Source organism: Diprion similis, chromosome 13, assembly GCF_021155765.1.
Source record: "Diprion similis isolate iyDipSimi1 chromosome 13, iyDipSimi1.1, whole genome shotgun sequence".
Classification (NCBI taxonomy): Eukaryota; Metazoa; Arthropoda; class Insecta; order Hymenoptera; family Diprionidae; genus Diprion; species Diprion similis.
Genome location: NC_060117.1, coordinates 5638516 through 5653742, shown reverse-complemented (window position 1 = coordinate 5653742; position 15227 = coordinate 5638516). Strand labels below are relative to the sequence as shown.

At 32.5% G+C, this 15227-nt stretch overlaps 1 protein-coding gene across 2 annotated transcripts in view; it reads right to left on the bottom strand.

The window, feature by feature from the left end:
* LOC124414268 (5-hydroxytryptamine receptor 1-like) overlaps nucleotides 1-14918 on the bottom strand; it is a 97798-nt gene extending 82880 nt beyond the window's left edge. For both annotated transcript variants that reach the window (XM_046895285.1, XM_046895286.1), the window contains exon 1: nucleotides 14796-14918. The gene's annotated coding sequence lies outside the window, so the exon portion shown is untranslated. The remainder of the gene's footprint in view (nucleotides 1-14795) is intronic.
* Between the last annotated feature and the right edge of the window lie 309 nt (nucleotides 14919-15227).

Below are 15227 nucleotides of genomic sequence, written 5' to 3'. Positions count from 1 at the left end.
TTTTTATGTCTATCGAAGATTTATGGCGAACATGTGATGAATATTTTACGGACAATTGATCGGCCTATTCTTTATTTCTATCTGTATTCAATTGATAAAATGACAATTCGGAATTCGTGTTGCATGATTACTTAGGCAGATTTGAAATTCCCGCTTCAATGAAATCTGCGCGATTGGCTGATGCACTGCGATTTCTTCACTCGTATGGTCAATTACGAAACGATCGATGGATCATTGATGCGAAGATTTTTATCGAATTTTATGGAAAAAAAAAAAAAAAAAAAACTCGTGTGTACAGAATTGAAGATCAACTAAAAATGGGGGGGGGGGGGGGGGGGTTATAACGAAATTACACGTAACAAAGAAGTAAGAGAAAAATGGGATTCCGGTAAAGAGACGAGAATGAAATTCTTCCCTTTTGCTTCTCCGATTTTTCCTTAAACATGCATAAGAAAATCGAAATTTTACCTGATTTCGAATTGATAAGAGAATCGAAAAAGGGTGACCGTCGTTTGTTTGCAAAAATAAAATGAATTGTTATTGTTATTATTATTATTATTATTATTATTATTTTGTTTTTTATAGCGTTTACAGTCGCTTACAAATCTAATCTTCGATTAACGGATTTTCTGTCTCAGTAATCCCTTCGAGTCACAAATTATTGTCCTGAGTCAACTTTTACAATAAGATAATAATCTTTTAATTATTAAATAATTGAATAAATTACATTTAATTATTTAAATAATTATATTGTATTTTAATAAATTTTTGGTTTTGGTGTCGCTGATTACGAATCTGAAATTGGATTTTGTAAATTTTGAAGATGGCGGACCCAATACGGCGGGAGAAAATTACAAAATGGATCGAATCTGCTCAAAAAACTCTATGGAAAGGGTTTTCGGGGTCGCTGATTGGATTCGTCATATTGAATTTTTAAAATCTGATTTCAGATTTCGTAATCAGCGACCTCAAAAACCCCCTGAATATAGTTTTTTCTCCGGATTCGATCGAATTCAAAATTTTGTCCGCCATATTGGATCCACCATTTTGAATTTTTTAAATCCGATTTCAGATTCGTAATCAGCGACCCCAAAAACCCGGTCAATAGAGTTTTTTTCACCGGATTCGATCGAATTTAAAATTTTGTACGCCATATCGGATCCACCATTTTGAATTTTTTAAATCCGATTTCAGATTCGTAATCAGCGACCCCAAAAACCCCCTGAATATAGTTTTTTTTCTCCAGATTCGATCGAATTTAAAATTTTATCCGCCATATTGAATCCGCCATCTTGAAAATTTCATTGAATGTCGAAAAAATGTATTCAAAATAGGACTATAAACGTATATATATATAAACTTAGCACTGTGACTCAAAGGATAAAATTATATTCCAACGAAATGATAGTTTGAAACAAGTCATTGCGGTAAAAAAAAAAAAAAAGAAAAAAAAAAGAAAAAGAAAAAGAACGACGAAAATAAAACAAAGCACTTGATATTCAATTTACAATGTATGCACAGTAAAGGCTTGTCTGTTTTATACTGCAGATTTTGTATAATGAACTTCGACGGAAATTGTTTCGTTTAGCTTACTTTACTTGTCACGATGTTTATTTATCTTTTCGTCAAGGAGCGGTTGGCAGCCTTCGCGCAATTGAACCACGCTTTCCGTTGCTACATCTGCAACTCTTAACTCCTACTCTGCCAGGTTCTAACAATTTTAACGCGCGTCACGCGTTTCAAGTATTTTCTTGTAATCAAGAGACGGAAAGAGAGAGAGAGAGAGATAGAGGAATTGAACAAAAAAAAAAGAAAAAACATTCCAACATTTTACTCCGAAAAACGGTCGACCAAAAATTTCTTGAGGACTAGGGACTTTCATGTAAGAACAGTTGGTAAGCGTGAAACGTCGCAGTCAGCAGCTTACACTTAGTATTGTCTGGTGTTGAACGATATTCGTTGAAAAAATCGATATTCAAAATATCGATAAATACGTTGCTCCGAAAAATAACCGTAAATCTATACTTTAGGTTAAGTTATTTAACAAAAATTAAATCGCACACATGTCTAGTGAAAAAATGAAAAATTAAAAAACAAGTCGCAATTGATACACTCTTATCGATATTGCAATAAAAGTATCGATACTACTGAATATCGAGTACGTAAAAATCGATGAAAAATATCGATATTTTCATCCAGGGTGGCCACAAATTTTTGGAAAAAAAATTCTATAAAATTTCCAGTATTTCCAAGAGCTAAAACTTAGTTTTCTTTGACATTTTACCAGTTCTAGTGAGTAACAAAAAGCTAAATCATTCAGCTTACTTACTCTATATGTGGTTAAAAAATATTAACCTAAAAAAAAAAGTCAGTTTGTTTTCTCGACGAAAAAAAGTAGAATAGACTGATTACCTAAAAAAATCATTACTAATTCCCATGATTTCTAAAAGTGACATTTTACACCAAATTAAAAATCCCCTAAAATTTCCAGGTTTTCCAGATTTTCCAGGAGTGTGGCCACCCTGTGATCTCGAATTATCGATATCGGTAGAAATCGATAAATATCGTGCAAAACTACTCTTGTCTAGAAGTGAAATGACTAATGAGACTGCCAGTTGTACTTGTAACTAGCTAATAAATAACGATTATAAATCTTGATTATGTGTCTTTACTCATCAAAATTTTCAAAATTTTGAAAAATTGAATTTGCTTTTCAAAAAACAGCACTAAAAAAGATATCCATGATTTTTTTTTGATTTTTTTTTCTTTGCAGCCAGTAGTTTTTGAGTATTCAAAAGTATTCAAAATCACGGAATTTTCAACCCAATATATCTTTTTCACCTTAACAGATAGAAAAAAACTTTTCAAACGTTTTTGTTTCGTAAGACTTTGAACTTTTCAACAAAAAAAAAAAAAAATAAACCAATATCTATTATCATATTTATCATCTCGAAAATCAAATTTCAAATCCAAAAATCAATTTTCCAGCTCTTACATCCAATTTGAGACTGTTGAGAAAATTTTTTTCAAAAAATTCAGAGTTTTTTTTACGTGAAAAATGACTCGAAAGAACTTGAGTTCTCCATAATTACGTGGGACAAAAATTAAAATTAGAAATAAAGTACGAGGAAATTTACAATATTCTGTTTACTTTTCCTTTTTACCGATTATTTTTCACGTAATTAACTTATTTGCCATAATTTTAAAAACCATATACAAAACAACTTTGCAAAACAAGAAAAAAAAATCATGAATATCGTTTTTATTACTTTCTTTCGAAAGGCGAATGCAATTTTTCAAAATTTTGACAACCCGGTACAACTTGTACCAATAATTGGCGAAATGATCTATATATATATAATCTATATTTGTATAATAAAAAACTTTCGAATTATAATTCTACCAATTCTAACCTCACATTTCACGAAACATTGTCTCAGAATTTCTTCGGAATTTCTTCAGCGAGCAAAATAAGTCCAAAAACCATAATAATTGAATGGAAAAAAAAAAAAAAAAAAACATAAACTGAAAGAGTGAAAAACAAAACCAAAACAAGACAATTTTGAAACGATATAATTTTTATTTACAAATTTTTTTTTTTCCCCAAACAGTGAAAAATTTTCACCCAATTGTATCATTAGAATTTGGTCAAATAATCGTTTTCGTCACATTCGTGTCGAGAAATTTCATTTTTCCAATTTTTTTTTTCTATTCTTCTAACAACCTTTCAGCCGTCCCATATAATACTTTTGACCTCCTCGTTCATCAGCCTGACTTTTAAAATCGAACATCCGTGCAACTTTTATTTCATCGATTAACCGCTTGATCGCACCAATTCCTCTACAGCAATGTAGATTACTATCACGAATGCGTTGGGTATTTAAACGGCGTGCGAGACGCGCCCCGAGTGTTAAAATCTTGTGGTAAAAACGATATATATCAGAACAACACCAAGATCGAAAGCACATAATACGTCCCCTTAAATATTGAGGATAACCGCACGCGGTTAACTTAAAAATCATTCATTCATTCGCTCGTTTACTTTTCATCCGATTAATCGAGTTCGCGAATTTTCCTCGAACCACTTCAACTGTTTGTTATAAAATATTTTCGTTCCATTCCCATTTCTTCTCTCACACCGCATTTACTCCGATCAATTGAATCGTGCAATTAAGTGAATCGCCGTGCGGAGCAAGAAGAAGAGGGGGGAAAAAAAAAAAAGACGATAATTGTGGTAAAACACCGATTGAATGTCTGCAATTTGCTGGACAATTCCGGTATTCGAAAAACGTTTAAAAATGATTTTTTTTTTTTTTTTTCCCATTGTTTGTTTTTACGTCATTGGAATAAAAAATGAACTGCAAGTGATCGAGTGATGAAAATTTTATAGTCGACTCACCTCGTTCGAATGAACGTTTATGCTCTTCCTCTTCGTAAATTTCCTTTATACAATATTATACGAAAAAAACAAAAAAGTAACTTCACTTGTTTGTTAACAGTTTTCATCGATAAGAAAAAACCGGGTTTATTTATTATAGCCGTTTAATAATTGCGCTGCAATTTTTAATTACTAATAAAACTGTCGTTTTCACACTCGTTTACCAAAATTCTACACCCACAACATAGATAAGTATATATATATATATATATATATATGTAATAATCAACCAAACTGCATTAAAAATATATTTTTATAATTGTGAACAAAAAAAGTTACGATACTTTATTAATCAAATCGCGCATTTGATCCTCTTACATTGTATGTATACGTTAACTGTCATCATAGTCATGATAATTACGCTTACAATTAGTGAGGAATAATCGACCTGTAATTACAGACGGTACGCATAATTTAGCAATTTATTTCTTTTAAAGAAGAAGAATAAGAAGAAGAAAAAAAAAAAAAAAAATCGGAAAATTTTTTGTCCGTATAGTAAACGTTTCTTTTTATTTTATTTATCCACTAATTATTTTTTTTTTATTTTTTCTTTAGTTTTTAACCTTCTTTTTTTTTATTATTATTATTATTATTATTATTTATTACTATCGTAATTAATTATCACTGAACGTTGTTTATTGCGGATAAAATCGAGTTCTTCCTTTGTATTTATTTGTTATTTGATTACGTAAATCCGTTTGATTTTTTTTTTTTTTATTTTTTCATTTTTTTTTTCAACAACTAGATCGACGAGTTTTTATTACTACCGTGACTCGTTCGGATTACGCGGCGCGATAAGACGCGTCAAATCGACGCATCCGCAGCTTCAACGACGGCCGTCGTACGACTAGCAGAGGTGGTGTACCAAAGTTGTCCGATACCAGTCGTTTCGACCCGCCGGCGCAAGCGCCAAACCGAGAAACTATTGCCTCACGCCGACCGCCGGTCCCAGGTTTCCGCACCTGAGGGTGTCCAAGAATTGATACTGTGTACCCATGCAACGCCCGGTAACAGCACCTGACCTCTTACATCCACCCTGACTTTTCATACCTCAACTTGTCTGCTCGCGTATATTCAATTTATTCATCCATTCGATGACATAACCTCAATTTTTCGTTCCCAAATACGGTTAGTTTTCCATTTTTTTTAATTGTACCGTTTGAATTTCCCGCCTAGCGTGAATTAACTGTATAAAAAGTGTCGTTGAGTGTCTCAATAAATTTTATACAATCCGTGCTTCGCTTGATTTGAATTTTGTAAGAGGGTGGATAATTTTGTCCAAATTTTTTTTTTTTTTTTTTTTTTTTCTTTCACACGTTTGATCCGTTTCTTTCAATTAACGTAAACGAAGGATGAAAATAAACTTGTTTTTTTTTTTCGAAAAATATTTCTGTTTCCTTTTTTTTTTTTTTTTTTTTTTTTAATTGTAAACGTTTGAATTTTCCCGCCTAGAGCGAGTTATCTGTATGAAAAGTGTCGATGAGTGTCTCAAAAATTTGATACCATCCGTGCTTCGCTTGATTAGAACTCTGTAAGGCGGTGAATAAATTTGTCCAGTTTTTTTTTTTTCATTCACACGTTTGATCCGAAAAATATTTCTTTTTTTTCTTTTTTCAATTACATCGTTTGACTGTATACAAAAAAAAAAATGTCAAGTATCTAGATATTACCTAATCCGTGACTTATTTCATTACGACTCTGTAAGGCAGTGAATAATTTTGTCCAGTTTAGACTTTTTTTTTTACACAGATGCGATGCGTCTTTGTTAGATAACCTAAACTAAGGATGACATGTAGCCTCTATTTCTTAGGAGAAACACTTGATTCCCCATCAAATTCCATATTTTTTTACAATAGTCTTGGATTTTTTTGCCTAAAATTTTTATTGGAAATTAATATTAGAGAAAAAGAGAAAAAAAAATATTAGAAAAGTATTTCGCGCAAAACTTTTTACTTCTGTAAGTAGAATTTTAATATCAAGATTTGGACACTTTCAAAACAGCGTACGACTTCCTTTCAAGTCTTGCGCATTAAAAATAATCCAAATATAATATAGATAGTCTTCTGTTGCGTGATGATGGTTATTTTTAGACTAGGGACTAACTGCTGAAATGTAGATAAAAAAAATTGGATTGCAAGAAAGTTTTCCACTTCCATGCGAACCGACACCGGTAGATCATTACTAGATAGACGATAACAGGGATTATGTCCAGAATATTTACTCAGGGTGTTTCAAGTCTGAAAATCAGCATAAAAGCTCACCAAAGACTTGTGTAATATTTCAGAAAAAATTATACAAGATATTTGTAAAATTGAAGAGAAAACAAACGCGCAATAAACTCGATGTCGTAAATGATTCACGAAACGTAATTAAATAGATTCTCAAAAAAAAAAAAAAAAAAGAAGACGAGTAGCTATAATCTACATTTGTAGGTTAAAAAATGGCTCAAAATGAGTAAATAATATATCTCGACTAGAATTATTAAAAATAACTATATCACAGCCATTTGTAAAGTATATTACACGTAAATAAGCAAATTGAAGCGAGAACAGAAAATCAATATTGCCACCGTCGACACACTTGCCATATATTCTATTTTTGCTGTTATATATATATGTGGCGATCAACATTCCCAAACTCACAATTCATCGAACGTTATATTTCACGCGCAAATAAATGAATAACTATACACAAGAATAGTTCAGTTATGATTTCGCCCCAACGCCGAATTTGCGGTTTGCAAAAATTTTTTCATCATCACGTGTAAAATTCATATCGATTCCGTTATCGAGCATATATATTATGCAACCCGTCATTTCACGTGGTGAGAAATTGGACGAGAAAATAAACTGTGCTAGCAATCTTTCACGATTTACTAAAAAACCTCGGAGCCGACGAACGGCTAAAAAAAAAAAAAAAAAAAAGAATATTTAACCGCGTGTTAAAAGGGTGTTTTTTTTTTTTTTTTTTTTTTATTACCGGCGAGACAATTAATTGGTCGACAAGCTGTCGAAAAGTGCGTTTCTATTGGGGGAATTTGACACACGGAATTGTTTTTTTCATCTGAAAGTTCGACTTTAGCGTTCAAATATTTTATACATAACCTATCTTTTTTCGTTTTCTAGTTAAAATTAACCACACGCGTTTGTGTAGTCGCGTGGAATTAATCATCGTCTATGTGTGTGTATACTTTTGAAATCTGAAAGTGTTGCCTCATGATTACACAGAGTTCAAGTCTTCACAGATATCTACCTCCATCATACCTTGATCTGTGAGACTACGTTCGAATAAGTCTCTCGAGTAGCGAGATATTATGTATATATTACGTATAATCGTGGTACTACTGTCGCGACAATTTGTCGACATTTTGTTTAATTTCATGTTGCGCGCTTTGGCTTAAGCTCCGGTTCACCGCTGTTTGGTCAAAGTTTAGTCATTATGTACACTAACATCGATAACATCACAATTTAAGCGGAATGAATTTCCTAGACAGAGGATTCTACTCTGACAAACAGGTGAAAGACTCGCAAAAATCTAAGATCCTCAACTCCTGTTTTGGGTACAAAACACCGAGAGCAACTGTCTCTAACCTCAAAAATCTTAACGGTTCTCACTGGCTATTATGCTTAGTTCACAATCGTCAAAATTTTTGAGTTTATACTGACAGTTCTGGAGTTATATAAGCGAACATACGAGAGAAAATGTTTGTCAGGGTGACCAACTGTGCTCTAACCTCAAAAATTTTGGTAGTCGTCAGTGGCAGTTGTGCTCAGTTGACAATTGTCAAAATTTTTTAGGTTAGAGACAGTTGGTCACCCTGACAAACATTTTCTCTCGCATGTTCGCTTATAACTCCAGAACTACTGAACCGATTTTGATTATTTTTCTTTCTGTGGATAGCTACAACGTCTGGCCCAGTTTTAGACTGTATTTAGTGGGAAAGAGTTTACAAGCATCAGCGGTTAATTTCATTGTGCAGATTATTGCTTCGTTCACGCAATTTTCAGTGACTCTGAATATTCCAAAAATCGTCTTAGATCTAACCGGTTAGCCTGCAGATCTTTTTTTCTTGTCTCGTATTATCATTTATACGTTATCATTTTTTTCCTCAACATGAATTCCACTGTTTGCGCAGTCTTTTTGAGCGTTAATAAAACAGCAATGGTATAGGTACGCCAAAATGTTATGTCTTTATACCATGTTTGTGCATTGCTGTGTACGTCGGGCGTTTCGCTAATTACTCTGGTACACAATAGAAACTCAGAATTATTAATGTTTTGTTCGCAGTAAAAACAGCTTTTTCTTTTATTTGGTCAGCTTATTTTCAAGTTTATTACACATGCACCGAGGAATAATAATTATTAACGTAAGAAAATCTTCGAGACTCGGCTTATTCTCTCCTTAGAATTTCAAAGAAACTGGAAAAATTTTGACAGCCACTTTATTTTGTTCAAGTTTTTTTTTGTTTTTTTTTTTCGTTAAATCAACCAAAGCATATATTATAGTTTTCCTATTTTTTCACACCGTTCTCGTTACGGATAAACTTGCAAGGAAAAATTCGTCGAACTACGACAATTTTTTTTTTGCTTCTTCATTCAAAAAAAAAAAAAAAAAAAAAAAAAAAAGGGAAGCGAAACACTTTTCCCAACCACGCAATAAAATATCAGACTTTCACGAACATAAATGTGTTAAAAATCTACATTCAACAGGATTCTTCGATCGAATACAAAACTGGAATTCTAATTTCTCGCAAACCTCGATCAAAAACTTGACACAATATATCCATAATCAAAAAACATAGTAACGAAAACTACGATTTAAATTAAATAACCGCTTCTACTGAATCTTTTTTACGCACTTTCAACAATATTAAAACCTTAATTTTAACGGTGGGTAAAAATTTTTTACAAACAAAATTTCACTGTGCAAAAAAAAAAAAAAAAGAGAAACAAAACAAAATAAAATTTGAGAGTTTGAATTTTTTTTTTTTTCTCACGTAGATAGACAACTACGTGATTTTCAATCCATGAAAAACCGTCCGCTCGGTAAAATTCAACCCACGTGGTTGTAGCAGGATTATTTTAGCGGGAAAAAGCTTTGCATGGGATTTTCTCTTATTCCTCGGAGCTTGCGAAAATCTTTCTTAGGTAGGCGCAGAAGTAGAGAGAAGAAATATATGTAAGCCGTGAAAAATCACAGAGGATAAGGGACTGTATTACGCATGTATGTATATATATATATATATATATATATATATATACGTTGTACCACAAAACTATGATTTTGGGACGGTTGTTAAGATTTCGTAACGCAATCTGACGTGTGAAATTTTGTGTATCCGTAGAATATTCAAGCGTCGTTAAATCTAATTACACAACTTGCGTTTACTTTGTCGGTTTTACAATCTCAATTTTAATCCCCTCCCCACGGGAGTGAATTCGTATATATATATGTATATTCGTTGAACAATAACCTAAACTCACATTATATGTATATATAGCTTTGGAGGACCCCGAGAATAATTAAAAAACGTGAATACGTGCCACGTTAGGGTGGCGCAAAAAAAACCGACTATTTTTTTTTTTTTTTTTTTTTTTTCATGTTTATCAGAGTGGGCCAAAAAAAATTTTTTCATTCGATAATCACCGTGAAAATGTCGTTCAAAGTGACGAATGAAAAAAAAAAAAAAAAAAATTCTGTAAAAGTTTGAGCTTTTGATATTAATATTAAGATTTGCCTAATTGCAATTTTCCATTTCTCGTTTAAATAACAGAGGAAGTGTTTTTTTTTTTTCTTTTTCTTTTTCTTTTTTACTTATTTTGGAATTTTATTGCTCAGCAACGGATTGGCGTTTCGTAAAGAGCAGTGAATATTTTTATAGAATACCGAACGATCTACAAAAAAAATCGTCTCTTGCGATTTTTTCGTAAATCTACCGATTCAGAAGTTTATCAACAAGATATAAATTTTTTACAACAGTTTACGTTGCAAAGCCTTATTTTTTGTCAAGTAATCGGAAATTTTGGAAATAACATGAACTTTAAGAATGGTTACGTTTTCTTCATTTTTCAACCATTGTTTCATAGTAAAAAAAATGTGAAATTTGACGCAACTAATTTTTTAACCTTAAATAACTTTTGAACCAGTAGATTTACGAAAAAATCGCTAGAGATCTTTTTTGTAGATCGTTCAATTTCCTACAAAAAATATTTACGGCTCTTTACGATACGCCAATCCGTTGCTGTGCAATAAAATTCCAAAATAAAGAAAAAAATATATATCCTCTGTTAATTAAACGAGAAATGGAAAATCGCAAATAGGTACTTGTGTAATATTAATATTAATTAAGACATTTTATATATATATGTATATAAAACACTCGATTTTATAACATCAGTTTCCAAATTCTCCTTCACTTTAAAATATCTAATAAATTTTTGCACTAATGCATTATTACGAGAATAAGTATTGTTTACAATATATAAACGTTGACGGAATTTTTCATCAAGATTGCATAACCTGTATAAAATAACGATAGAATAAATATTTACAAATTGTAGAATATACCAATGTTAGTAAGTACACGTATATTGTGTATATATAATATATATATATACACATATTCACCGCAGATTGTCTGGCGTAAAATAGGAATAAGAGGGTAGAAAAAAGGCAGAAGCATGAGAAAAACGAGAGAGAGAGAGAAAGAGAAAAAAAAGAGAGAGAAAAAAAAAAGAAACCATCAGTTAAAAACACAAACTGTGCAGAATGGGTGTTAAGGAAAAATGAAAAAAAGCAGAAAACCTTTAATTTCGCGCAGGCGAGAGTAAGACGTCTTGACGTCATGAAACATATATCGCAGATTCTATCTATCCTAGATATATCGATGCGAATTAATTTGAAAGACAACAGTTCAAGGTACCGTACAAATGATAGCTACTAAATTTTGGCCACCCTCCAATTCCGTGCTTTCAATGCCCGCAACGAACTTTCGATTTGATCGAACGAACACCCCCCCTCCGCCGCAAATAAAAAAAAATAAATAAAAATAATCAAACAACAACCACAAGTGCGTTTCCAATTTACAATCTTCCGCCTTTCCTCCCTTGCTTTTCGAGTTTCGTGTGACAAAATGTTAGATTTTCATGTTTTAAGAGCCCACTCCAAAGAACAGCTCAAAAAAAAAAATTTTTTTAAGAGATCGCTCCAAATTTTTTAAAATGTCTAAAATCGTCAAAAAATTATATTTTCAGTATTTTGTTTGATTTTTAATTCATGTCGCGGTGTATTGTTATCGATTCTTTCTTACTGAATTGAAGGAAAAAAAAATGTATGAAATTTTAATGTGAATATTAAAAGTTCGCTCGAAAAGATCCAAAGAAATGCACCAAAAAATTGTAAAATAAATTATGAGCGACCTATCAAAATTCAAATTTTGAACTGAAACTTTCGAAAAACTTCTTTTTTTTGTCTATAAAATTATACCGCAACGAGAAAAAAATTAAAAAAAAAAAAAAAACGATTTTTGACGATTTCTGACGTTTTAAAAAATGTGGAGCGACCTCTTGAAAATTTTTTTTTTGCAACTGTCCTTTGGAGTGGGCTGTTTAAACATCAAAAACTAACATTTTGTCACACGAAACTCTAAAAAAAAAAAAAAAGAAAAAAAAAAATAGTCGGTTTTTTGCGCCATCCTAATATATAATATATATGTATATACTTGATCAATTTTCATTAAATGTTGAGCCGCAGTATGCAAAGGGAGAAATCACTTGTCAATTCCTTTCTTAAGCCTCCGTGCAGCTGATTTGATTGGTACAAATTATTTGGGGATCTAACCGCTCTCTCCACCCTCATCTCGACTCTCAATTCTTCAATTCATTGTCATGTTCTCAATACTTATTCCTCCCCTTGGCTCGTCCCTCAATCCTGAACCCCATTATTAAGTCGACGGAGTTCTCTCAAAGAGTAATCAGAACTGATCCTCCGACGTTTATACGTACCCCGGTATTTTGAACGCCATTGAAAGCGATTACGCGGCTAGGATTTACCGATTCCTACTGGTTAAAGCGTCAGCGAAAAGCCCGAGAATCATTAGCCAAATTATAATATTATTATCATCGAAATTGACAAAAATTTTGATATCTCAAATTTATACCAGACAATATATAGAAACTTTTTCGAAATCGAAAGATTAAAACAAAAAAGAAAAGAAATTCTAAAGTCGAATCGAGTTTTATTTCGTAATCGAACATAAACTTCGATGAAATACGCTTCGATTAGTGAGAGTAATAAAAAAAAAAACCTTTACTTTTGCAGATTTTGTAAACAATATCACTTAACCAAACACAACTATATGTATAGCTACACGTTTTCTTCTGTCAAATAAATAAGTGTCATCTCGTTGATTATATTGTGTTTGAAGAACAAACATTTGAGGCATTAAATTTAAGCCCTGAAAAATCCTACCAACTGATCAACAATCAAACATGTTAAAAGCGGTGCAAAATTTATTGCTAATCTCATTAAACCTCGAGTAGAAATATATTTCAAACAGAAAATATATATATATTTTTAGTTTGTACCGATATTAGTTAACTTGGCAATGAAAATTGAAATAAAAACGAAAGAAAAAAAAAACATAAATAAATAAATAAACTAATAAAAATAGAACATATTTACGAGTCTTTGTTTCGTGTGAGGAAAAAAATTCTTACACGATACAAAACAACATCTAGTATACCTAATATAATTAGGCTAACATCCGGTAGTAAAAAAATTGGATTCGAACCCAACTAGGCTGCACGTACTTTGCCATACATGCGATGAAATGTTTTGCGTTTTCAATTCCCCGATGATTTGCATAGAAGAAGAAGAAGAAGAAGAAGAAGAAGAAGAAGGAAGACAGAACTGTTGCGGACTGATTATCATTAATATTTAAAACAAAACACGCGCGGTAAAGACACTGATGAATCGATGTGCAATTAAGAGTGACGTAAGTCGTCGTTCGATCTTGTGTAGTTCAAACTTTGCCTCATAACACTAACTCGGTAGTACTTAGGTGGTGTCACCATCTTCGGTGGCTTTGCGAGACGCGTCTATGACACAAAATTGACGCACGCACGCAGGCAGGCAGGCAGGCAGGCACGCACATATCGGCGAGGTTTGCAGTTTGCTTAATGGTTCCACATAGTATCCACTTAAAACTTACGATCAAAATATAACGATTATAACGAGTACATCTATGTATGTAAATGTATGGATATGTATATGGAAATTGAATGAGCTTTCCTTGACTTTGATCGGCCATTGTTATATGTATATATATATATGTGAAGTATAATTAACAGCATTGTCATGCGCTTTGTTCGTTGTTTCATTTTATGTCGCGTTAAAGAGTTGATATTTTTTTCCTTGTGTAAAACACTTGACTGAATATTATGATAACTTGTTGTATTGACATAATCAGTAGCATACAGCATGCGTGTCTCTAGTCTATTTATGTATGTATGTATGTATGTACATAACAATTTATCTCCTTTCCTATTTTCATTCTAATTGTCACGTGGTGGAGGAGGGCGATCAGGACTTCTTATTGGTACGCCTAACGAGCTGGATGATACAAAACAGCTGAAGATCGAAAGAAAGTTTTGTTTCCTCGTTTGTTTTTTTGTTTGTTTGTTTTTTCAAATACATGAGATAGGAAGAATTGGTTACTCTAGATCGCCTAAATTCTATCAACTTTATAGACTACAGATATTTCTCGATGTTAAAAGTAACGAAACGAAGAGATTGTCGTTCTGAAAAAGACGAATATCGACGAAAGTATCAGTTTTGTTGATTCGTCTAACCCAATCCCTTGAATTCCTAAAGTGTGGAGGAGTTACAAGGACGAAGGGTTGAATCAAACGTTTGATAAAAGAGAAAATATCGTTAGCGATAACGTCGCTGAAGATGTTTTAAAGATTCGTTTCTATTTTCATAAATTTTTACTTATACGATAATCAGCGAGACTCGTTTATAAATATAAAATTGCTAAAACGGCGTATAAGTAAGAAATCCTGGAACAATTGCATCTAAATATTGTCAAATCCTTGTATAAATCAGCTTATACATAAATATTACGCGTTTATTAATCAGGATCATATAATTGTTTTCGTCGGTTCGAAATACGCATATACTTACGTACTCCATCGATAACTCGTATTGTTCGCTTACGACTTTGAGGTTATATTCATCGATAGCTGCTGACTAACCATTAACATGATACGATGATTCCTCAATACAGATCGTAAAATTACTAGCCAATGATTCAAAAAGCTATTACTTAGTAATATTACAATCATTACATGCTTACCTAACAACAGTCGATGTTATCGACGCCACAGCCGTAGCACCATAATCACCAGATGGAACTAGCTCACTGCACATCGCGACTAACACTCGTCGACTGATTACGCCGGTAGAAAAACAATCGCCGACTGTGTTCCGTGTCTCCTGATTGGTCGGTGGTAAGTCCGCGACAAACGACGCACGCCGTGCCTCGGTCGGTAATGTCGGCGCCGCCGTTACCGACGGAATGTGAATTATCGTAACTGCTGCATATGATTCTGGAAAAATGTTAATTAAATGATGAATTACAGCTTTGCAGTTATTTTGTCGACAGGCAAAATCTTCTAATTAAAAAATATCGCTTGATTTTTCTAGTATAAATATATACATGGAAATTTGATCCCAATGTATGCATGTATGTATGTATGTACATACATACATACTTCACTCGTATTTC